The sequence below is a fragment of the Rhinoderma darwinii genome, chromosome 6 (genome assembly GCF_050947455.1).
Source record: "Rhinoderma darwinii isolate aRhiDar2 chromosome 6, aRhiDar2.hap1, whole genome shotgun sequence".
Classification (NCBI taxonomy): domain Eukaryota; kingdom Metazoa; phylum Chordata; class Amphibia; order Anura; family Rhinodermatidae; genus Rhinoderma; species Rhinoderma darwinii.
The window spans coordinates 129,182,681-129,209,599 of record NC_134692.1 but is presented as its reverse complement, the minus strand read 5'-3'; the positions used below and the strand labels follow the sequence as shown (position 1 = coordinate 129,209,599).

The following is a 26,919-nucleotide window of genomic DNA, read 5'->3' as shown; positions in this document are numbered from 1 at the left end:
AATGTTTGGGATAGATTTCATGGCTTTGACGTAAGAAAACCAAATATTAGACATAGCCTTGGCAAAGTCTCGTCAACACTATTATTTACTTTTGTCCATTAAATTATACAAGAACAATTGGCGATCAACAGATTTATCTGGTTTCATTGCAACATAGAAATTCAACATATTGTACAAGACTTTACTAGTGTTAGGTTGACCCTAAACAACCTACTTTTTCCCATTAGACAAGAACTGGGACAGATGTATGGGGATATGAGGGTGCCTAATATAGCAAACAGAGATTGTATGAGAACTGAGCCTGATCAAAGTGAAGGTCCACCTTTTAACATTGTCATTTTAATGTCCATCATTCTGGGCAGATTCATTTCTCAATAGATCTTTATATTGGTTTTAGCTCGGTTTATCTGATACAGAGCTCCAAATGCCTTGTTTAGCCGCAGAGCTAAAATACTGGCTTCAGTCAACACTAGGGGAGCTTAGGAGCTTACTTTATTTTATTTTGTGTTCAATGTATAATAATTGTATGCAGTGAGCTCTTAAGCTCCCCCTAGTGGTGCCTGCAGGCAGACAGGATTTTATAATTTAATGTTACGTCTATCAAGGGCATTTGCAGTTATGTATGGGACAATATAAGAGCTCCAACTGCTTTAAAAATGTAAAATGTATTCCATTTTTTTTATCAGTTTAGAATTTTGGACCTATTTTCTGCCTTCTTTCCACCAGATAGATCTATTAGCAGCAGAGCATGAGCAGAGGACACCATGCTACCCTATGTGCTCTTTATCTATAGCTCAATACTTGGGACTGGACTGCCTTTTTTCCCCAGAATTGCCTCTCATACAGTATGTCACTACAAGTTGTTATTGAGGAAGGATTTCCTTTACTACCACAAGTCACCTCCAAGTATTCAGTCTAGCAGGTCTTCAAGTCATAGAGGATGGATATTTTATATCCTTCAGGACACCTACAATGTTATATGAAAATGAAACAGACTTGGATGTACGTATTGTACCGCTGCCTATGGGCTCTCTGAGGAACTCATGCCAAGACTCACCAGCCAGTGGCGGATTAAGAAGACCATGGGCCCTGGGCTGTTACCCAAACTTGGGCCCCCCTTCTCCACCACCACCCTGCCGCGCCGTAACTATTGCTAACACTACCTAAACACTAGTACACAAAGTAGGCACATTATGCACAAAGTACACACCGTACGCACATTATGCACAAAGTACGCACATTATGCACAAAGTACGCACATTATGCACAAAGTACACACAGTACACAAAGTAGGCACATTATGCACAAAGTACGCACATTATGCACATTATGCACAAAGTACGCACAGTACACAAAGTACCACATTATGCACAAAGTACACAAAGTAGGCACATTATGCACAAAGTACGCACAGTACACAAAGTACCACATTATGCACAAAGTACGCAAATTATGCACAAAGTACGCACATTATGCACAAAGTACGCACATTATGCACATTATGCACAAAGTACGCACATTATGCACAAAGTACACAAAGTAGGCACATTATGCACAAAGTACGCACATTATGCACAAAGTACACAAAGTACCACATTATGCACAAAGTACACAAAGTAGGCACATTATGCACAAAGTACGCACAGTACACAAAGTACCATATTATGCACAAAGTACGCACATTATGCACAAAGTAAGGACATTATGCACAAAGTACGCACATTATGCACAAAGTACACAAAGTATGCACATTATGCACAAAGTACGCACATTATGCACAAAGTACACAAAGTACGCACATTATGCACAAAGTAGGCACATTATGCACAAAGTACGCACATTATGCACAAAGTACACAAAGTAGGCACATTATGCACAAAGTACGCACAGTACACAAAGTACCATATTATGCACAAAGTACGCACATTATGCACAAAGTAAGGACATTATGCACAAAGTACGCACATTATGCACAAAGTACACAAAGTATGCACATTATGCACAAAGTACGCACATTATGCACAAAGTACGCACATTATGCACAAAGTAGGCACATTATGCACAAAGTACGCACATTATGCACAAAGTACACAAAGTACGCACATTATGCACAAAGTATGCACAGTACACAAAGTACCACATTATGCACAAAGTACGCACATTATGCACAAAGTACACACATTATGCACAAAGTACACAAAGTACGCACATTATGCACAAAGTACCCACATTATGCACAAAGTACACAAAGTACGCACATTATGCACAAAGTAGGCACATTATGCACAAAGTACGCACATTATGCACAAAGTACGCACATTATGCACAAAGTATGCACATTATGCACAAAGTATGCACATTATGCACAAAGTATGCACAGTACACAAAGTACCACATTATGCACAAAGTACGCACATTATGCACAAAGTAGGCACATTATGCACAAAGTACGCACATTATGCACAAAGTACGCACATTATGCACAAAGTAGGCACATTATGCACAAAGTATGCACAGTACACAAAGTACCACATTATGCACAAAGTACGCACATTATGCACAAAGTACGCACATTATGCACAAAGTACGCACAAAGTACGCACATTATGCACAAAGTACGCACAAAGTACGCACATTATGCACAAAGTACGCACAGTACAAAGTACGCACATTATGCACAAAGTACGCACAGTACACAAAGTACACACATTATGCACAAAGTACACAAAGTAGGCACATTATACACAAAGTATGCATAGTACACAAAGTACACACGAGTATGCACATTATACACTAAGTAGGCACATTATACACGAGTATGCACATTATACACAAAGTACACCTTGTAAACACATGAATATGGACATTAAACATACATGAATATGGACATTAAACATACATGAATATGGACATTAAACATACATGAATATGGACATTAAACATACATGAATATGGACATTAAACATACATGAATATGGACATTAAACATACATGAATATGGACATTAAACATACATGAATATGGACATTAAACATACATGAATATGGACATTAAACATACATGAATATGGACATTAAACATACATGAATATGGACATTAAACACACATGAATATGGATATTAAACACACATGAATATGGATATTAAACACACATGAATATGGATCAGGGGCGTAACTAGGAAAGACTGGGCCCCATAGCAAACTTTTGACTGGGGCCCCCCCTCTGCTGGGAATCACACAACCCCCCCCCCTTGTAGATAGTGCCTCCCTATAGATTCCACCACACAGCGCCCCCCTATAGATAGCACCATACACAGCCCCCTGCAGATAACGCCATACAGCCCCCCTGTAGATAACGCCATACAGACCCCCTCTGTAGATAACGCCATACAGCCCCCCCTGTAGATAACGCCATACAGCCCCCCCTGTAGATAACGCCATACAGAACCCCTCTGTAGATAACGCCATATAGCCCCCCCCCCAAAAAAAACGGCCTATAGTTTGTCCTACAAAAGACATGCATCCCCTATCCACAGGATAGGGGATACATGTGTGATCGCTGGCAGCGATAAGGAGAACGGGGGACCGAAAGTCCCCCGAAGTTCTCCATGACTAACCTCGGACTTCCGGCGTCTGCGCAGTTCAATAAAAATGAAAGGAGCGCTAGTCACGCATGCGCACAAGCGCGACCGGCGCTCCATTCATTTCTACGGAGCTGCCGACACAGACCCCGGAAGTCTGAGGTTTGTCATGGAGAACTTAGGGGGGACTTTTGGTCCCCTGTTCTCCTCATCCCTGCCAGCGATCACACATGTATCCCCTATCCTGTGGATAGGGGATACATGTCTTATGTAGGAACAACCCCTTCAGTGGCGTCGCGCTGTAGCAGCTATAGCGGCTGCTAGCGGAGCCTGCGGCCATGGGAGGGGGCCGTGCCGGCGGGTGGCACGGGCCCCCTCATGCTGCAGGCTCTGTAGAAGTCGCTACGGCTGCTATAGCGGTAGTTACGCCACTGCGTATAGGTTTGTACGGCGTAAAACTACAGCTCCCAGCATGGCCTGAACAATGGTAAGGATATGCTGGGAGATGCGGTTTCACAAAAAAAATCCTATCACCATCATCTCGCTGCAGATCATACAGTGACTACATTACTGATTAGAGGCAGAATAAACATTTACATTAAGTGACTCACCGGTGACGTCTCAGATTGTAGTTCTTTTCTTCTCCCTCCGGTTCAGACATCTATGATGGATTTCTCCCGGCCATGACCCATTTCTGCAGTTTTCCGTTCAGATGTCTTCAGCTTCTCACTTTTAAAACATTTCTGCTCCTATAAACAAAGTTAAAATTCTCAACACATCTAAATATAACTGTCACAAACACACAACATGCCCCCTGTAGATAGTGACCTACATAGAAGCCCCTATAGATAGTGCCCACATATGGACTCCAGAGCTGCAAGGCAATAGTGCTAACCACTGAGCCACCGTGCTGCCCTACATATAGCTTCCCCTATAGTTAGTGCTCCACGTATAGCCCACCTCTGTATATAGTGTCTCACATATAGCTCCCCCTGTATATAGTGTCCCACATATAGCCCACCCCTGTAGACTGTGCACTACATATAGCCACCCTGTTGCTAGTGCCCCACAGGTAACCCACCCCTGTATATAGTGTCCCACATATAGACCCCCCTGTATATAGTGCCCCACAGGTAACCCACCCCTGTATATAGTGTCCCACATATAGACCCCCCTGTATATAGTGGCCCACATATAGACCCCCCTGTATATAGTGGCCCACATATAGACCCCCACCTGTATATAGTGGCCCACATATAGAGCCCCCTGTATATAATGGCCCACATATAGAGCCCCCTGTATATAGTGGCCCCCACCCCCACATATAGACCCCCCTGTATATAATGGCCCACATATAGAGCCCCCTGTATATAATGGCCCACACAACCACATATAGACCCCCCTGTAGCTACTACCCCACATATAGACCCCCCGTAGCTACTGCCCCACATATAGACCCCCCTGTAGCTACTGCCCCACATATAGACCCCCCTGTAGCTACTGCCCCACATATAGACCCCCTATATATAATAGCCCACATAAAGATGACCCCCCCCCCCACTATAGATAATGCCATTCACATTTTTATGAGGGGGAAAAAAAAAACTTGACATACTCACATTCGCCGGTTCCCACGCTGTTCACTGGCGATGCAGACATGCTCTCTTCTGAGCATGTCTGCAGGAGCTGAACGAGCGTCCTCCAATGACGCCGATTGGCGGGGCAGAATGACTTGCCCCGCCAATCAGCACCTTCCAAGCATGGAAGCGGCGCGATGATGTCATCGCGCCGCTAGCCAATCAGTGTCATTGTAAGGCACTGGATGGTCAGGCACGGAACATGCCCGGCCATTCAGTGCTAATACATGTATTTGGCTGCCGCTAGCACTGGGGCCCCCTCCGGTGCTAGCGACACCTACAGGCATGAGAGGGCCTGTGTAAGGCTCGGCGTCGCGGGCCCCACAGTAGCGGCGCTACCGCTGTAGTAGCCATAACGGCTGCTAGCGGCGCCACCGGGCCCCCTCAAGCCCCGGGCCCCGTAGCAGCCGCTACTGCTGCTACCGCGGTAGTTACGCCACTGATATGGATATTAAACACACATGCACTTACCTTTTATGTCTTCACTGCAGCTCTTCTCCTGCTCACAGCACAGAGCCCGCCGACAGTCTCCCCTCCCCCATGTCCCGACAGCTAGCAGCAGAGATGTTTAGAGCAGAGAAGGGGGGCTGGAGGGGGAGCTTCTAAAGCAGCACAGACCACGGCTGCTAAGTAGAAGCAAAGCTCCCCTCGCCTGACAGGTGCGGTCCTGGCACCGGGGCTCCCTCCGGTGCTAGCGACGCCACTGGGCATGAGGGGGTTCGGGCGGTCATAGGCTCCTTGGGCCCCCTGGCAGTCTTGGGCCCCGGGCGACCGCCCGAAACGCCCTAATGATAATCCGCCACTGTCACCAGCGACTCCTGACAAAGCCTCCTCAGGGATCTTTAAGACTGAATAAACATATGTATCTCTTTTAACTTCTATACATTTGTGGCTGCAGTCAGCATGCTACTGTGGCGGGGGGGGGGGGGGGGGATTGTACATGTCACAGTTGATTTCAGCTTTTTTTGACATTCCTAGAGGGCAGGTAATCCTAATATTTGATAATTTCCCATCAACTTTAAGACTTGCGACATTCCATTCAATGAAGGTAGCATGGGTCATGTTTAATGGCTCTTTGTACATCAACATTTCCAGGTATTCTGCATCTGTATTGAAAAAAATATTGTCAACATTATGGCGTCTTATGGTTTTCTTGTTCTTTATAGTAATGGGAATATCATTTTGAATTTTATATAAAATTTTCTTTTTGTCTATGTTCTTAGTGGGGCTCACATTCTATCTTCCCTATCTCACACAACCTTGGCTAATTTTACAAGCGAATTGAGATATCGATATGTTTTTGGAATGTGGGAGTAAACTTAAAGCGGTTGTCCAGTAGTAGAAAAACACTCCTGTCCACAGGTTGTGTGTGGTATTCCTGCTCAACCCCATTCACTTCAATGGATTCAAGCTGCAATACGAGACACAGTCCATAGAAAGAGTGGTGCTGTTTTTTTTAGAAGACATCAGTTAGCTTTTTCTAATTTTGGACAACCCCTTTAATTACCTGGAGAAAACTCATGTAAAGTGTGAAGAACATAGGAACTGCATGAAGATGGTGCCCTGGTTGGATTCGAACCCAGGACTTCAGTGCTCGAGCATCCACCAATGCTCATATATAACAGCCTACAGAGATGTCTTTTGTATAGAAAATATGAAGGAAATTATTTTACCCTAAAGGGTAAATCTTTACTTTTTGTGGTCTTTGTGGTCAAGAACTGTACATCAGCATGCGAGGATCTCAATGAGGACAGGCAACAATTATTCTAGGCAGTGGTCTCCAACCTGTGGCTCTGCAGCTGTTGTGAGAGCCACAGGGTTGTAAAACATTGTTCTTAGGGTCTGTCTTATTCTAAGCCTTCATTCCTGTGTGCGCCAATGTGCTACACCAGGGGTAGGCAACCTTTTTTTTTTGTATGGCGTGCTTATAAAAAATAAATAAATCGTGAAGTGCCATGCAAACATGAAAGCCATAAAAGACAAACGGTTACCACGTATGTGACATACACCAACTAAACCTACATTTCAGTGTGACCCTGGTCCCTGACTCTCTTTGAAAAGATGATCCATCTGTGGTGCATACGAAGCTACTGAACACCAGCTGCGGGAACTGCGCACAGGACAGCCGCAGCTACTGAACACCAGCTGGGGAATTGGTGCACTCAAGAGAGACCATGGCTACTGAACACTAGTTGAGGGAGGGGTGCACACAAGAGAGACAGCAGCTACTGAACACCAGCTGGGGGGTGCACATGGGAGAGACCGCGGCTATTGAGCACCAGCTGGGGGAGGGATGCACTCAAGAGAGACCGCGGCTACTAAACACCAGTTGGGGGGGGGTGCACATGGGACAGACCACAGCTACTGAACACCAGCTGGAGGAGGGGTGCACATAGGAGAAAGCGCGGCTACTGAACACCAGTTGGGAATGGGGCGCACACTAGAGAGACCGCGGCTACTGAGCACCAGATGGGGGGGGGGTGCACATGGGAGAAACCACAGCTTCTGAACCCCATCTGGAGGAGGGGTGCACATAGGAGAGACCGGGGCTACTGAGCACCAGCTGGGGAGGTGCACATGGGTGAGACTGTGGCTACTGAACACCAGCTAGTAGAAACTGCCCACAGGAGAGACTGCGGCTAATAAACACCAGTTTAGGGGAACTGCACAAGAGAGAGCGACTACCGAACACCTGCTGGGGGGATACTAATCATCAGGAGAGAGACCGGTGCTGCATTGTGTGCTTGCCAAGTGTTCAGCAGCGTCAAACACAATGAAACTCTACTCTAAATCTCCTGGCGATCAGCGCCGCCAAATACATAATGAAGAGCTGCTCTCTCTCCCAATGTTTAGCGCCGACAAGCACACATCGGCACTGGACACCGGAAGAGGGAAGTGTGCCAGGAGACCATGCCTCACGTGGCGGATGGGGCACTGGTGCCACAGGTTGCTGGCCCCTCTGCTACACTGTCAGCCTTATTTCCTTCTAGATTCTTCATATTTCTATAATAATCCCCTAAAAATCTTGTTATTTAATCAGTCCATTACATGCACTGCAGCCCAGTTTCAAAGACTCTCCCTCTTTGCGGAACTGTTCATCCTGAGCCTCCTGGTTCATAATAAGGGTATGTTCACAAGACATATGTTTGAGGCAGAAATATACTATGCGGATTTCAAGAGAAAACAACCTCTGAATCCAGGTGTTTTTGGAGCCGATTTTCAAAAAGTTTCTGATTTTGCAAGAGTATTTTAAAGTGTTTTTGAAGCGTATTTTGAGGAGTATGTAAATGTGTTGTTTTTTTTTTTGCGTCAATGGAAAATCAACTTGGAAAAAGCTTCAAGAAGTGACATGCTACTTCTTTTTACGGGGCAAATTGCATAGAAATACACCTCATCTGAACTACACTGTGTATTTCCCATTGAATTCAATTGGAGCGGTTTCTAGGCATATTACGTGCCGAATTACAATGAAAATTTGCCTGTGTGAACAGAGCCTAAGAATACCAGGCCTACAGATCTACACAGAACAGCTCATATATTACCTTTAACCCCCTTCACTACCCTAGACCCCTCGAGATCATAACTAGAAAGTTGGGTATAAGTGGGTATTATAGGGGACTTTGCCATTTCTGCCTTGGTCACCAATGAATTTGGACCACCCCTCCTCCCTTTACATATACAGATGGACCACCCCTTTAACCACATACATCAAGCATTATATTGTACTTGGGATATGCATCGTATTTTAATTTTAGTACAAGGCAATTTCTACATTCCATGAACTTGTTTTACTGATGTAAAGTTTATATTTCGCAACAATGTAACAATTTTGGACACAAAAATAATAATAAGAGGAGGAATATGTATGGCAGAAGAACTGAGCTCTCTTAATGTGCCTCGCAGACAAGGATTCTGCACAGGCTCAGCTGTAATTGGTTTACAATCCGGACCATGTTTCTTTTTATTTTTCTCCTTTTTTTTTTCAAGGACCCAATTTGCCTGCCGGTTTTGTTTGAAGTTTTGCAGGTCTTTCACTTATTTTATTTGCAACGTGTTCTTGTAAAAAGAAACATAACTGGGATGCTATTAATTTGTTCTCTAGTGATTTTCTCAAAGGATTCTGGGATCACTGTCATAGCGTCATCCGGTCCCAATGTGTATAGACTGCTTATGCTGGAGGATTAACGGAGGGGGGAAAAAAAATTATGTTTGGGTGTTTTGTTACATTTATGTCTTGTTGGCTGTGGATTTATTCAGGATTAGTACGTGGCTCTGCATAATATATCTGTAGAACGACTTATTATAAAAAGTGCTTGTAGAGAAACAAAAATTTCGAATTTTAATGGTCTGTAGGGTTATGTAGAGGGAGGGGGGCTCGTAAATCTTGGCTGAGAAGAAGCTCATGTTGGGAGCAACTGGTTTTGCAGGGTCTGATTTTTTTCTAGGAACAGCGCCACTTTTGTCCATTGGCTGTGTCAGGTATTGCAGCTTAGCACCATTCAAGTTAATATGGTTGAACTGCAATACCAGACCCATCCTATGGATAAGAGAGGGGAAAACACAAAAAGCTTTTTTTCCTAATCTGAGACAACCCTGAGTCGTAGCGAGACTTTTCTTCACCTGGGACAAATGGGCATGGTGACTTGCTGCGCCTCTTCTAGCACCCAGCGCCTGTGGGCACATACACTGCCAGGCCAGGCATAAATATACAACTAATAATGTCACATGCTGCCTTATATCATGATGTTCTTCATTTATATAGTGGAATAGCTGTGTAGAGCCGGACATCATCATTGTGCTATCACCATGATCATTGTATTGCAGCCCCTTCCCCTCAGGAGTTGGGATCAGGGTCCTATTGCAGCCTCTGTTCACCATTTGCTATGCCATTGCTGACCCTACAATTGTCCGACTGCTTGCATGAGCGGAAGCAACAGTCCTATGACTTTACGCCATATTGCTATCTAGGAAACATCCAACGTCCTGAGATGAGCAAATCTAAATGGGTGAAATTTCTGTTCTGAGGCGTGCACCCTTATTTCACCCATCACTGAATCTTCCGGCCCAGCTCACCTTCCTCCAGAAATATTTTACATCCACTTTACAAAGTGAATAATATTATCTTAATACAGCGCAGCGTCCAATTTATGGTGTATTCATATAGGAATATTGGTATTTAGAGTAAATAGGACTGGGTCCACCAGTGCAAGAGCCGCTCTATGTTAGGCTTACTTGCTCGTAAAGGAGGATCCCGAGCAGACAAGCTCTATTTATGATGTCCATATTCCCTAATAGGACATATGGAGAGGGGTTCTCGTATTAAGAAAACCCCTTTAAAGGGATATTCAGGTCACAACAAATTATCACCTATCCACTGGACGAGTGAAAACGGATATATTGGTGGGGTGCGACTGCTGGGTTCACCAGAACGGGGGTCCCGTGTCCCCTGTTCTTCGCAGCTGCAAACCTGACTGCCGCACCTCTCAAAGTCTATGGTATCAATGGAAACTGCAGAGCACAGTAGGCTTGCGGCTGGGGGGAACGGGAGACACGTAACCCCGTTCTGGCGATCGGTGGGGATCCCAGTGATTAGACTCCCATTGATCTAATAGTTTTCTCCCATTAAGTAGATTTTATGGGTCATTGGCAGGAGTGAAGCTAAAGGGGGGGGGGGGGGGTAGAGGAAACAGTCAAACCCGGGCCCTGGTCATTGAAGGGACACAAACTCCTCTGACACATAAGAAATCACCAATATTATAATAAATGGCACATGGTAGGTGCGGGGGGAGCCCTGTTACAGATATTACAATGGGGCTGAGGAGCTTTAAATTTCGCCTCTGGTCATCGGTCACTTTATGTAGAAAATATATTCATGAAATCCTCCTCTGAGCTGGTCCTTTAGACATTTGAGTTTACTTACTCTACTCTTGGCAAGAATTAACCACATTAAGGTGAACAAATGGGATTACCTGTAGACGGCTCATCTTGAAAACCTTCTAATGCTTTTTGCTATAATAACAATCCGTTATAACGTCCTATGTTCATTGTTTTAGTCCATGTTACTTGATGCGGGGTGTCGATTCTGGCTATTAAGTCAGTGTACTGTATGTAATAGAAGCCCTTGTCTCTCACAGGAACGTCCCTAATCTTATCATAAACCTTGGGCTGGTTTCATATATAACAAACTGGTGTATGAGAACCTGAGTACCCGCGTCTTAGTAGAGCTCTACATGATGGATATTTAACAAAAGATCATAAATAACCCAGGAGTCAATGTCCTTTTAAAAGGGGCAAAATAAAAATGCTCTTGGTATCATAGATAAGTCATCATGAAAATATTGTATATTTCCCACAATCTCAAATGCGGAAAGATAAAAAACATAATTTAGTAGAACAATAAAAAGAGCAGTGCGTTTCTATCCCGATCCAGGATCTTCATCAGTTATCAAGTTCTCACCATACACAGTGACACAGGTAAACCCGGGTTCATCAAAACTTCAGACCTCCTTAAAGGGGTATAGCATCATTTAAAATGTAGCTAATTAAAATTGAACACCTTCTTTTATTTTCTTCACTTCAGTAAGCCGCGGAGTGGATTTTTCTTATACCATTCACATTTTACGCTAAATAACTGGTTAAATAAATTCTAGTCATGTAGATATCTAATAGGTGTAGTGTTTTTTATGTGATATATGTACAATAAAATGTATTTTATGCTAAATAAATTTTCTTTTTTGTTTACCTTTTTTTGTTCTTTTTATGTTATTTTTTTTTTCAATCCCATGATGGGATAACTTTATTTACAACTTTATTTTTTACTTATAATGTATTAGCATACCCCTGCAGAGGGTTCCCCCCAGTCTCTGATCACATCACTCGGATCAAAGTAAGGTGTCCCCTTCGATCATGCCACCATAGCGGACAAACGTAAAAACGGCGTTCCGTTCCACAGGGCATTTTTTAAGCAGCCGCGTAAAAAAATGCCTCGTAAAAAGAAGTGCATGTCACTTCTCGAGCTGTTTTTGGGGCCGTTTTTCATTAACTCAATAAAAAAACAGCTCCAAAAATGGCCGCAAAAACCACAAGTTGCTTAAAAAACGACGGAAAATCAGTAGCTGTTTACCCTTGAAAACAGCTCCGTATTTTCAGCCGTTTTTTGTTAAGCATGTGAACATACCCTAACACATTAAATAGACAGTGGCAAGAAACTTTAACTCGACTTTTTCAATGGCTTTTGTTGAGTGATATCACGCTGCAGCAAGTTATCAAGATGAACTTGGCTACATCTGTAATATCTATCTTGCTAATTTATTTAAAAAGTGCAGTAGCCCTTTAAATCCTACTTATATTTTGTATGATTAATTTGTCTCTATGAGATGTAGGTCTTTAGGAACTTGCATTGTTCTTTTATGGTGTACAATGGAGCATATTGATATTTGTATTATTGATTAAACACCCCATGGTTTGTTTCTATAAACTATTAGCACAACTGGGTCAATAGTTCTTATTTGGGCCACTAAATTCTCATATTACTGGTACAAACAAAGTTGTTTAAAAGTTCATTTAGAGGTAAAAAGTTTTCTATGATAGAAAGGGATTAAGCATCAATCCTTAAAGGATAGCTTAGGTAAAACTGTGCCATGTCTAGTGCAGGGCCTGAGGGAGCGGTGCATGGCATATACACCGCCCCCCTCGGGGTCTGCATTAGGCATAACACAGTGGTTGACAACAGATGTAAGAATCCTCTAAAATCTATTTCTACTGTAGAAAGCATTCTATTAAAATTGTTCTTTAATTGTTCCTATGATTTAAAATAAAAAATAAAAAAAATAACTAAAAACCACAATGCCCCTTTTGAAGGCTGTCGTATATTAGATGCAGTGCAGTTGGAAATGTTAAGTCTAACCTGCATATTTGGGGTCTTTTTCCTTCCTTCTACAGGTCTCTGTAAATTCACTTTCACATTGTTTCTTCATGCTTACTGAGTGGGAGGGCTGGTGTGATGTAAGAGCCAATCACATAACCCCACCCCTGCTGCTCCTCCTCCCCTCTCTCAGCATACAGTTTAGCAATTACACAAACACTACCAAAGAGATACTGAAGCCGCACCTCCTCCTCTCCCCTCCTCCCTGTCTTATATTTAGTGTTTTACACTAGAAGGATCTGAAGAGGTTTCTAAATATTTATAAAGAGCCTGCATGTAGGGAAAGGGAAACTACAGGCTTCTGGAAGGCAATGAAGATACTACTTTCCCCTATTAAGATATATTACAAAGTTTTATGTATTCTGAATATCTGCTCATTTATGCAAAAATTCAAAAAAATATATAAAAGTAAACTTTTAGGGAGACAATCCAATGGTGTTCATTTAAACCGCATACTAAATTATTTGCATGGACATAGCAAACGATACCCTGAGCTCATGAACAGTGGCAATCCTATTAGGCTAGTGAGCATGACATGGAATGGCAGGTATCATTTATAATATTACTGAATTTTTTTCTTTGGCCCCTGCGCGCTCATGCATTCATTTCCATACAATTATCCATCAGTCTGTGTGGCATCAAAAACGTCTGTACATAAAGTATAATCTTGTATATTCTTAATCTTATTGAAACGTCTGAAAGTGCTTACAAGTCATTTTATTTCTCTACTTTGTAAAGAGATGCAATTTCCCAGTTTCCTATTGAAGAATGGAGATTCTCAATTATTTCCTATTATAATTAATGCTTCTTGTGTTGAGCTGTTGTAACTGTTGTCTCTATTATACTTGGTCTATTATTATGTGAAAGAAAAAGGTTAAATGGAAGATGTAAACTCTGATCCCAGGGAATAAGCAGCTGCAAGTAGCTCTATAAAGTGTTCATCATGCCAATACAAGGAAGGGTAACACAAAGGCAACTGGCTGATCTTGCTAGTCTGTATTCCTTTTTGCATTATTCCTTCAGTGAGTAGGGATGCACAATTTATTAGTGTCTTATGAGGAGGTCAAACTGGTTCACTTACACTCGCACAATATTTCTACAACATATTTAACTGTATATACTGTATGACCATTAGCCTGACTTTCATTGTAAAGTTGAGTAAAGGTAGGTAAATGCAAGTGTCTGGGTCAAGGGTGTAAATATAGAAAGTGCAAAGATATAAGTTACACCCAGTCCCTGGTAGCTAAGGGGGTCCAAAGTCTCCTCTGCCACATAAGGTGGCTCCAGTATTATAAATGCCACATGGCAGGTGGGGGGGGGGGGCCCATTACAGATTTTTCATTGGAACCAGGAGCTTCAAGTTACGCCTCTGCTCTGGATTTTATCATGTCAACTTTTGGTTCACAAGGTTTAGAGCGCTCTTTTTGTCCATCCTCTACTAATACCAGCATATCATGCCTGTCTCTGGGTAGGTGGCACACATTTATTTGCAAACAACTAGAGAATTATGATCTGTATCTTCCTCTGCAGTCAACTTATTTGCTTTCATACTTGATTCCCTTTGGCCCACAAAAAGAAATGATGATTCCTAGGGTCCTCCCTCTGTCTATACAGAACATGTGCGTATTCACTTTTAATTGCATCGTAATCTTTAATTTTATCATTGAACATACAGGACATATCGTCAAGAAGATCTCATAGGTTATTTGTGAATCAACCCGTAAGAAAGTTTTGTGAATCAACCCTATCCTTAAAATAGGTCATCAATATAAAATGTCCAGAGCACCCCTTTAACTCCAAGGTCACCACCAAATGGGGTTGTCTTCTGCTGGTCCTTTGGTGCCCATTATTGAGTCAGAGCCAGGTCCTTCTGGAGGATGAACTGATACTCTGTTGGGCCAGTCAGATGCCGGGGGATAGTGTTGACGTACTGTTGTCCATATGTAGACTGCTACATAGATGCTAGATCTATGCAGATCTCAATGTACATAGCATGTTCAGATTATAGACTACATGGCTGTGTGTGCTTATGTCACGTTCTATGGGTATGTGGACCCACTTGTCCGTACCGCCGTAGCGGTATAGCAGCTGGCCAACAGGATACCAAGTCAATGTCTATAGTTCTAATAAGGGTACCTGTGGTAACTTCAGAGAGTAGCGATGGTAGGCTCGGATGGGACCTTGGCAGCAGGCAGACACCAGGCGCGGTGTAACACAGAAGGCGTAGTATACGACACAACATGACTCCAACTCTCTATGGCACAGGAGCAAGGTAACACGGGATACAGAATACAGGCAGCAGGTACGGGAACACTGGGAACTGGGAAACACTAAGGGACCATTTGCAAAGAATAACACGGGTAAACACAACAACGCTCAGGCAATAAAGGAAGGGGCAGGGCCCTTCTTATAGTCCAGGGTGATCATGGGCTAATTTGACATACTATTCAGGGTGCGCTGGCCCTTTAAGGCCTGGCACGAGCGCGTGCGCATCCTACGGGACACAGTAGAGTGAAGTGGAAGTGAGCGCTGGCATCTCCCGAGGAGGAGATGCGAGCTAGCGCTCACTGATCCATGGCTGCGGCTGTCGGGTGGTAAATAATCCTGACGGCCCATGGCCATGGGTGTTACAGCTTATATGTTAAGATCCTGCGTTCCCTTCAGCCGCAGTTCCTAATATCAGTATATCTTCAGATAGATAGATAGATAGATAGATAGATAGATAGATAGATAGATAGATAGATAGATAGATCTTCCTCAATAACCTTTTACTCAATACCTCATCAAATAACGGCACATCACTACCCATAATCGATTTTCCCTTTTTGATCACCTTATTTTTTTAAGCCTCACTGATATTTCCTCCCCAACAGACCGCACCATAGAATATAACGCTCGCCACCACAGAGTTATAAAACATTACCTTCATTTTGTTACACACATTAAATGAGCGCAAACTACGTTAAAATATAATAACATATACAAATACTGTAAATAAGTCTTTCATTATTGTAAAATCAAAAGTCCTATTGCTTTTTTATGTACTCCATGTATCATTTCCACACAGTTTCTACAACTGCTTGCGGTCAGTGAATGAAAATGAAATCTGGTCCTAGTCATGACCTGCTGACTCAGTGGCATGACTTAGGGCAACAGAGAGCTCGGATAGACTGTAATGTGCCATGCATCTGTTGATTGAACATGACCAGGATAGATTTTCAGTCTCTAGATGCAAGCAAGAATGTTGCAAATACTTGGCAGAGAGCAAAAATCTTTGAAAATGGTAAGCAATTCACACGCAAAGTATAAAAAATGGCAGAACTTTTCATCATACTATGATTTTTTATTTATTTACCTAAACTAAACAAACAAATTTAAAGGGTTGTATACGATTTGTAAAAAATAGCGCCATTCTTGTCCATGATCTTGCAATACCAGACACAGCCCATAGACAAGAGTGGCGCTGTTTATGAAAAAAAAGCAGACACTTTTTTTAATTTTACACAACCCTTTTAGATTTTTTTAAATGGGCATGCTACAACAATGGGTCTGTATTCTCCCCAAACTTATGTTGGTGACTAAGAATCTAACCCATAACACAGATTTCTTTCAAACGGCAATATGTTAGGAATTAAAAAAATAATAATAAAAATTGCCCCTTGATAGAGAGGGAATTCTATGGTTATAAAGTACAGGTCAAGATTGTTCTTGTTGCTTTGGGCCTCCTGAACTGTGGGTAAGGATACCAAGGTTTCAACAGAACTATAGCCTGCAGGGAATGTAATGAAGGCCAACATATTTTCTAAAAAATCCAATTATTCTCTTATTTTTAATAAGAATATATTCTAGTTTATACAACTGCAATGGCCTGGTCTGCAAACAGTGTTCAATTTGCAGCTACATTGTCAGCCATGAGCACATTGTCTATGCAGCAGAGCCAACCGTGTTCAGTCAAGCATGCCATCTATCAACTTTCACATCTTTAATGGCCACCATAAAGCAATGTTAATGTTTGACTATCTTCACCTTCTGTCTGTTACCTTCCTCCATATTCTATGTGGTTATAAAGATAGTCCCTAATAAATTTGCAAATTATTCCCTCTGTGGCCACCAGAAGATCTATTTGTGCAACAAGGACAAGTGCCCGAAACCTAGAAGCTCAACCTTTCGACTAATAAAAATACATGGATACTGATGGTATTTAAGAGAGCAGATTCTACAATAAATATGTTGCTAAAGCATTCAATTCCGTACTTAAAAACACATAGACCTAATGCCAATAACACATACGGTAAATCACTTTGATAAAAATAGTCCCTAATGGGACAACGTATTCAATTTTTTTTACTGTATGTGACAAGACGTGGATGGGCAAGGTGTACACTTGGTGAACCCTAAAAGGCAGTGGGGTATTTACTTTGAAAAAAAAATGGGATTTATAGTAATTGACTGGAGTTTTACATTTGTAGGATTTTTTTCAGCTATAGCTAATCAATAGATGCTTTGAATTTACCTAAAAAGTCCACGCCAATCGAATTGAGCCAATTAGAACACATATGGTTGACAGCCATAGTCCACAAGAATCCACCAAGTTGCATGTAATTCGATAGATTCCTCTGGATTGCAAATTGAAAAGTCACACTACAAATAGTCACCATGTATCTAAGGCAAGATGTTTTTACCTACCTTTCCATTTTCCTGGCCATGACTTAACATAATGGTCTTGCCCACCTACTCCTTGTCCTGGCCCTGACTCAATGTAATGGCGTTGACCACCTCACCTTGTCTTAATGCAATTGCATTGGCCACCTACCCCTTGTCCTGGCCTTGACATTAACGTGATATCCTTGCCCACCTACACCTTGTCCTGGCCCGGACTTAATGTAATTGCCTTGGCCACCTACTCTTGTTCTGGCCCTGACAATGTAATGTCCTTGGCTGCTTAGGCCCCTTGTATACAACTGTGCTCGTAATCACGGTCCATGATTAAGGGCACTAATGGCCGCGGACAACCAACTGCATTTACGGGTCGTGCTCCCATATAAAGTATAGGAGCACGGTCCGTAAAAAGCAAAAAATAGGACATGTCTTATCTTTTGCGGAGCCTTTCTACGGCACAGACACCTTCCCGTAAATATACGGGAAGGGGTCTGTGGGCAATAGAAATGAATGGGTCCGTAATTACGGATGAATTCTACGGTCGTGTGCATGGGTCTTTACTCCTTGTTCTGGCCCTGAATTAATGTAATGGCCTTGCCTACCTACTCCTTCTCTTGTCCCCGACAATGTAATGGCCTTCGCTACCTTTCCTGGCCTTGATTCAATGTAATGACATTAGTCACCTTCTCCTTGTCCTGGCCTTGACTTAATGCAATTTCATTGGCCACCTACCCCTTGTACTGGCCTTGACATTAATATGATATTCTTGCCCACCTACTCCTTGTCCTCACCCTGACATTAATGTGATATCCTTGCCCACCTTCTCCTCCTGACCTTGACATTAACGTGATATCCTTTCCCACCTACTCCTTGTACTCACCCTGACATTAACGTGATATCCTTGCTCACCTACTCCTTCTCCTGGCCTTGACATTAACGTGATATCCTTGCCCACCTACTCCTTGTTCTGGCCTTGACTTAATGTAATATCCTGAGCCACCTACTACTTGTCCTGGTCTTGACTTTGGGTCTTCATGGGGGACTTTTAGACGTGTGTTACAGCTTCAATCCACAAGAATACACTAAGTTGCATGAAATTCAAGTTATTCCCCTGGACTGCAGTGGAAACTCCTTACTTATTATTGAAAATTCACGCTACAAAAGTCTCTATGTAGCCCAGCCTTAATGTAATGTTCTTGACCTATCCTTTCCTTGTTACAGCTCTGCCTAACTGAATGCAATGCTCCTCTCTAATGTGGACCGCTAGTGCCTCTGATAGATAGCACTAACAAAAGGACCACCTGTAGCACCCCCTCCCCAAACACCATGCAAACCACCCCTTGCTGTGTTGCGCAATGCAATTCTTGGATGATCTGATCTGCTGACATAGACATATAAAAATGTTTTTGTAAATACAGCTAAAGGGAGCCGACATTACTATAGCTACAATTTTCCCTGAAGGGATTTCTAGCAATTATGAAACATGTTTGCATTATCCAAAATAGCACTCACACATTTAGTGTATATTAATCCCGCTAATGGTCAGACTCCGTTATTCTGGTATAATTGCTCAGTCAGCACTATCTATGGTTCTATTCTCCAGCTACAACATCAGCATTCTGTCTCTCCGCCAACTGGATTTAAGTGGCTGTTCTGTAGATTTATTGTTTAACACTTTTTGTTCCAGGAGACAGCTACTAGGAATGGGGGCAGCCAGTTATATACTGTACATATGCAATATCACTGCAGGGACGACTTCTCTTCTGCTGCGCTGCGGAACCACACGGAGAGATATGATTGAAGTCTCTAACGAATCTTCGCACCTTGATAAGCATGTTTGCCGATTGATCCTTCTCTCTGTAATCTGATCCTTCAGCAAAGAGCAGACCATCATTGTGTTTCATTTAGATCCTACATTAGATATCAGTGTCTGTAGGAGTCTGATAAAGCATCAGGGTCAGCTTTCCGTAAGGGTTTTGTACAAATCTGAGGAAACTGGCAGACACACTGCCTATAATATTCTTAAGATTTTATATTGATCCCTAGACCCTTTGTAGCTCATTAGACTGTCATGCTGGTTCCTAGACACTGACTAACATATCAAAGTTACGTGCCTATTCACCATGGAAGTTTAATCCCAACTAGGTTTGTATAGACACTATTAGTGGATGTGGTCATAATATACACATATATAATGGAGGACTTACTGTATTACTTCTTTGACTGCTATGGAACCCTTAAAGAAAAGTTGTCTAAACTAAAAGATAGCCATACACCTTCAATACCGCCTTCGACCGACACCTATTACCCCCAATTTCCCCATACACATGCACGCTCGGTTGGGTGAGCGTGCATGTGTTCTCAATGGGAAGAGGGTATTTATTTGCTGCTAGACATCTCTGGTAGCTTATCTCTCTTGAGAACAAAGGATCAGGTATATTGAAATTCAACAAGCCCGATCCTTTTTTTACTCAACTTCTTCTGAACGAAAGTCGGCAGAACATCTAACACATATTAGATAGTCGGCCGAAATCACCTTATGTGTATGGTCACCTAAAAGGGGTTTTATCGCCAAAGATATTTATGACATTTATGGCAAATTAACAGGATATGCAATAAATGGCTGATAGATGCCGGTTTTACCTCTGGGACCCACACCTATCTCCCGACTGAGGGTGTTCAACCCCTTGTCCTGCCTAGTGAGGCGTCCGCTAGTAGCCGCACCCATCTGGTGCATAGGTTCACAACAGGACGGGACATGAACAAACCGCTGTTTCTGCAACTCGGGAGTTATGGAAATAGTGGTGCATGCTATGCTACGCTGTGTCCATATCTCTTATTCACTTCTATGGGAGTTACAGGTACAGCGTAGCTCACGTTGTGTTGTGCTTGTCCTGCTGTGCACCTATTCTGCCTAGCGGCCGCCTCGCCGGCTGGAGCAGAGGGCACATTACCCCTGTTCAGGAGATCGGTGAAAGTCCCCGAATCTATCAGACATTTATGGCAAAGCCTATGGATATGCCATAAATGTTTGTGGTGACATAACTCCTTTAGGGCTAACCTCATTCTCTCAGACCCCCCAGTAAATAGAAGAGTAGGCAAGTGGCCAAAGAGTAAGACAGCTCTTCTTTACTGCAACAGAATAAAAAAAGAGAAGAATGATATGAATAAGTGCTGGGGTCTCCTTTCCTGGTGTATCTTGAAGCAGCAAGTGGTGGCCACATTTAGGTCTCTGTTATAGGAGTCCCTTTCCCCTGTGTATAATAATGTCAATATACAAATAAGGGATCAACATCGTCAACAAGTCTCGTGTTACCATAACTGAGCCCCATTGGGTACTTTGATTTGGTCCACATATTTAAGTGCATAAAGAAGACCTATACAGTATACTCAATTGTATCTATGGGAGTATGATACAAATTTATCTTTTTTTATCCTTGTTACCCCTCTTTTTCATGAAGTTCCATCTCCGAGAGGTCACCAGTAGTAATCCATCTAATTACAGCTCCAATGCAGGCTTCTAAGGTTGGTCATACATATGAGATAGCTGCCGGCTGGGAACTATTTATCCTTACCCCAAAAAACATTCATCCTCGGATGGACCAAGGGTGCATGTTCATTTCTAAAGGGGAAGGAATGTAAGCCTCTGTCACATCCCTGCACTTATATTCCGGGAGGACAACGAAACGGAAATGGTTTTGGGGTAGCATATATGTTGCATAGATCTCTCGAGTGGTTCATGAACAGTGACTACATCGTTCAGTTTTTTATCAGAAAAACAAAGGACTGATTTGATTTCAGGGATTTTCCACCATATTCAGGCTATTGTAAGAACTTGTTACCACCCCCATTATTCGCACAGTTATCCCCTATAGCCCAAAAAAAACAAAACACAAAATAAAAAAAATTAAAGACATAATAACTCACTCTTTATGTATGACGCCTTTGTTGTCGATGTATAAAATCTAAAAAATACAGCTTACTTATGTTTGCTTCTAGCACATAACCCCCATCGGCTTATCAATCTAAGTGTCCTTTTTACTCATGCATAAACATATATAGTCAATTACTGTAGCGGCCGGATTTCTCATTTACATTACAAATCTCGAGACGCTGACGTTAGTATAAAATGTACAAGCCCCAGCATGTTGCAGTTAAGACATGTAAATTGTCTCTGCTGTAGCATTAGCTTCACAACGGAATTCATTAGATCACAGTGAACAATATATACATATGCATATACTTTTATACATAGCTGAATTATAAGTACTGCTCTGCTGTATTTATAGTTCAGCTCTTGAAATAATATGCTCTGAGACTTCATTAGGGTTATACAGTGGTCCAGTGTTCTGGGTTATATGGTGGCCCAGTGTTCAGTATTGTCAAATTCGGGAGACCTGGGCTCAGACCTGACCAGATTATAAACACTTACCTCATCATCTTCCTAATAAAACCAAGCTCCACCAAACTAGGGGACTACGCTAGTCTACTTCTCCAAGGCCCTTTTATCATGTTTAACCCCATTTTAGTGTCAGAATTAGAGCCTTTACTAGTATTGAAGTCCTTCTAGTGTCCAAAATAAAAATCTAAAAAGGGATTAAAGGGTTTGTACATGCTGGACAATCCCTCTTTGTTACACGAGACTCCAGATGATAAACTGATCACAAGGTGTTCTATTGTTGGGATCCCCAGCGATCAGCAACAAGTATTAAATTCCCCTGCAGTGCCACCACTGGGGAAACGAAGCATTACACAGTACACATTGAATTGAATTAAATGTACAAACGACCTCCAGAGCGAGATATGTTCTTTGTGACTTCTTTGGGCTCTACCTGATTAAAGTCCTGTGATACATTGATGCAAATTTATTCAAAGTCATGTGATACATTATAAGGAGACTATGGCTGTGTCATCCCTTTGCTACACAGCTATGTGGATGAGCTGTCATACCCCAGTGCCATATTTAAAGAGGCATAGACACAGAGAGCCTCTTCATAAATAATCCCGAAAATAGTTAAGAAAGTAGTTTCAAAGGTGGAGCTACACATTCCATTTGCCATTGGCATCAACATTATAGATGGATAGTCCATGTCATGAGTATTATTTTGCTAAGCCCTAGTCAGAGCTATTTTGTATTGTGCATTAAAGAAAAAATAAAAGTAAAAGGTGACAAAACTATTAAAAAATGTACATATGGATAACAAGCAATATAGGAAAAGGCCCCGACTAGTACTGCGTCTGAAGAGTTGAGAAAAGTTTAGGTTGACTACTTCCTCAATGTAAACCAATGTTACAATTGACTACCTCCCCAGCTATCCTATATGCTAGACCACTGCTTAGTAGTATGGCACATGGGATAGCGGAGGCACTAGCCAAATGGAACATTGCACAGCTAGTTAACATAGAAGAACTGGGGGATGTCATTTTGCAATTATGAGTGCTGGGGTAGGAGTGATGGGCACATAAGAAGGTTGGGAGAGTGTTTTTTTTTGCTCGTGAGGGGAGCTGGTGAGGGAGAGGCCCGGCACCCAACAAGTAGATGTTAAAACCGGCTTGTCACTAGGTCATATTGGATGAACTGGTTAACTGACTTGAATAGCGCGGTCTACCTGATTCCATCGCTTTTTTTTCCTGGACTCCCGTTCCAGAGATATGGCCCACTTTTGTGTTGGCTCCCACTAAGCTAACTTGATGTAGTTAGCCAATAGGGCATGAACTACCCTCAAGCTGTCTCGTGCTGATTGGTCAGCATCAGAGGCAGGGAAGCTAGCTCCACCCTGTTGGCCAACTACAGAAAATTAGCATATAGGGAGCCAACACAACAGTGGGTCATATCTCTGGAATGGGAGGGTCCACGAATATGAAAAAAACGGCGCTGGATTCATGGAGACAGCGCTATTCAGGTCAGTTAATCAGTTCAACTTATATGACCTAGTGACAGGCACTCTTTAAGCAGTAACAATAGTAACAACAATGAAATATACCTACGTAATAACCCTCTTGTGTATTTGATGTATCTTTTGATAATGTACACAATACATAGATGGCTCTAGAACTTTCCAAGCTATTCATGGCTTAACTAAATCAACCACCTGTCAAACTGTAGAATGAGAATTGCATTTTATCCATAAGTGATCTATCAGTTATGTAAGTAATTTACTATTGTGCACACAGTATTCCCGTACAGTACTATTTTCTCCCACTCTTTCCTGTATTATGCTGCAAATCTCTCTACAAACAAGCAATTGCTTGTATCATTTTCATTAACTGTAGTGTCGGAAATAATAATAGTACAAACAAAAAAAGCACTTATGGTAATAATGGCGTTATTAAAACATTTCCCACTGTTAAAAATCGAAAATAAAAGAAAGCCTCCTCTGGTATTTTATGGTAATATAGAACGCTATTAGAAGCCGTTAGTACATAATTGTTTTCTATGGAGAGGGGAGGGGGATCATGTTCACTAACTGAAGTAATTATCATTAAAATAACAGGCGTGTGCATATTTATATAAGCATAGATTTTTGTTATGTGATATGAAGATCCACTATTGTGCGCGCCGTAGCGGAGTACATTCTCTAGATTGACCTGTGTACGTTTTACTTTGGATAGTTAGTCCTTTAAAGCAATGAATATTTTCATATTCATTGTAGGAAATATTTATTCATAGCGGAGTGCAAGGATGTGTTGAGCTCAATACAGGCTATTATTCTCCGGTAATGAAATGATGCCAGAGCGCAGCAATGGTCCCACACTTGTAACACCCAACCAGGTGCACCCAATTAGCCAAACAATACTCAACACGATCCAGCAGGAGGACGGCATAAAAAGACTAGTACAAGGTATAATCAGCAAATTAATTCCTATAAGACATTTTGTAGAGCGTTTGTTACCCTGAATAGAAAAATAAATGAAACAGTTATCGTGCCAAGGTCAATAGTATATAATATCTACTACTATTGTGCTTTCTAGGAGATGCCAAGTTTTAAAGGACAACTCCAGCCATGGTGGTTTGAATGGATGTCAGCACAATCCCCTGCTACTTCCTCAGTCATGTTTACAAAAGTCTAGGAAGCTAGGTGATCTGTGAGGCTGTCACACTAGAGAGTTGCTTTAAGAACTCTCCAGGAAAACATATCATGGCTATTGTAAGGCCTGAGGGGGCGGAGCATGACACAGATTCTCTCTTTGGTGTTTTATGAATCCCTATGTCATGCACCGCCCCCTCAGATGATCCATCACTAAGTAAAACATGGGGTATTTGTTTTGCTTGGAATTTTGCCTTAAGGGGGACCTGTTAGCAGATTAAACTGCCCTTACCACGGGCAGCATTATATACTGACAGGCTCCCTCATTACAGAGACCTACGTGTTAGAGAAAACATTGTTTTATGAAAGAACTGGGCAAAGGGAGAAGTGTCCGCGGGGCGGCTCTCTCCGCTTCTTATTGCCCCGTTTAATTTGATTGACAGGTCTCTCGCTGTTCACACAAGTCGAGCCGGAAGTGAGAAGTCAGAGGGGAGCCACCTAGTGGACAGTTCTCCATGTGCCAGGCTTTTTCTAAAACAAACTACAGTGCTGTAGCGTTTTAAAAGTAGAACTTAATTGTTTCTAATGATGGAGCCGGTTAGTATTTCCCGCTGCCCGAGGTTAGGGCAGCATTAATCTGCTGACCGGTTCCCTTTAAATATTTATTTAGAACCGATGTGGATTGACCAAGGTAGTTCCATGTGTCCTGGCAAAATATTAGCCCATCAGGGTCAAAAAGTAAAAATCTATTTATTTTTGCAGAGATACTAGTTTTTTTGGTTACTACCTCTTCTCCCTTCATTTCAGTTCTGCAAGCACAGAGAAAGCAGATCTTCATTGTGAAGAGTCTAAGGAATGAGGACAACAGATCTAATCTCAGGTTTCTATGAATATGACTTGAACAAAAGATAGATAAGAGTGGGAGGTTGTGTTAATTATTATTTTTTTCTGTGAGCAAAAGGTCAGTAGTTTCATAAAGTATCATGCCCATGACCTTCTGCAGATCGTGAAACGCGGATCCTATAGGCTTCCGTGTGCTGTCGTTTTTTTTTGTTTGCGGATCCGTGCACTAGAATGGGTGAGACAAACTGCAAACACGGACAAGAATAGGACATGTTCTATAATTTTGTGAATAGGACACACGGATCCACAAAAAAACCAAAAAACAGGATGTGTGCATGGCCCGATAGACATGAATGGTTCAGGATGCAATCCGCAAAAAAACAGATAGGACACTGAAGAAAACAACAATCGTGAGCATGAGCCCTAAGACAGGAATTATGTTAATCATGGTCAACACATTGAGGAGTAATATTTTTTGACATTTTTGAATTTTTGGAAAAAAATACTTTATTTACACAATGCTTAGGATTACATGCTGAATAAATTACTCAACAATTGTTAATAATAATGACTCTAACACCCAACATTTCAGATTTGTTTTTTTTTTATACCCAAGTATACAGTGTACAATATATGGACGAACGAAAAGCTATTCACCATGTTCCTCTATGGTGAATATTTCTGCCATTTATGACGTGGAGGATGAAAAGAATCTTTATCTTTACCCTTCATTGTTTCAAAATGAGTTCCAAAATGCAAAATTCCCCAATTCTAAGGGTTTGCCTCATCTATGATATGGGCAATACAAAAATTTGTCCAATGTCCGGGTGCTGTCCAGTGGTACAGTAAAACCTCATCTGTGACCCATTCATATATTAAATGTAGTAATGTGACTGAATAATTTATGTATTTAATGATATTGCAATGAGTTGTATCAAATCAATGTTATAGTCCTCAGGCATTCCTTAAACCAATAAGGTCTAATGTAAGGAGGAAAAGAAAACTTTAATTATTAATAGCCTTGCCTGGAGATTTATTAAAAAATATGTTTCCTTTACTTAAAATTTGGAGTCTGATTACCAATATATATACATAAGGGAGCAGTGAGTGTTATACTATTAATGGCTCAGATTGTGGAACGCGCTTACAAATATTCAATAAGCCAGAATAACAACGGAAAGAGCTGTTGACTCTCATTGGAGACATATTGGAGACATCTCTTACATCTTATAGAACCCTAGGAATTG

The 26,919-nt window shown here is 41.9% G+C and overlaps 1 protein-coding gene across 5 annotated transcripts in view; it reads right to left on the bottom strand.

Moving 5' to 3' along the window:
* Positions 1-26,919, bottom strand: part of ELFN1 (extracellular leucine rich repeat and fibronectin type III domain containing 1) — a 423,992-nt gene that overhangs the window by 106,647 nt on the left and 290,426 nt on the right. The window lies entirely within an intron of this gene.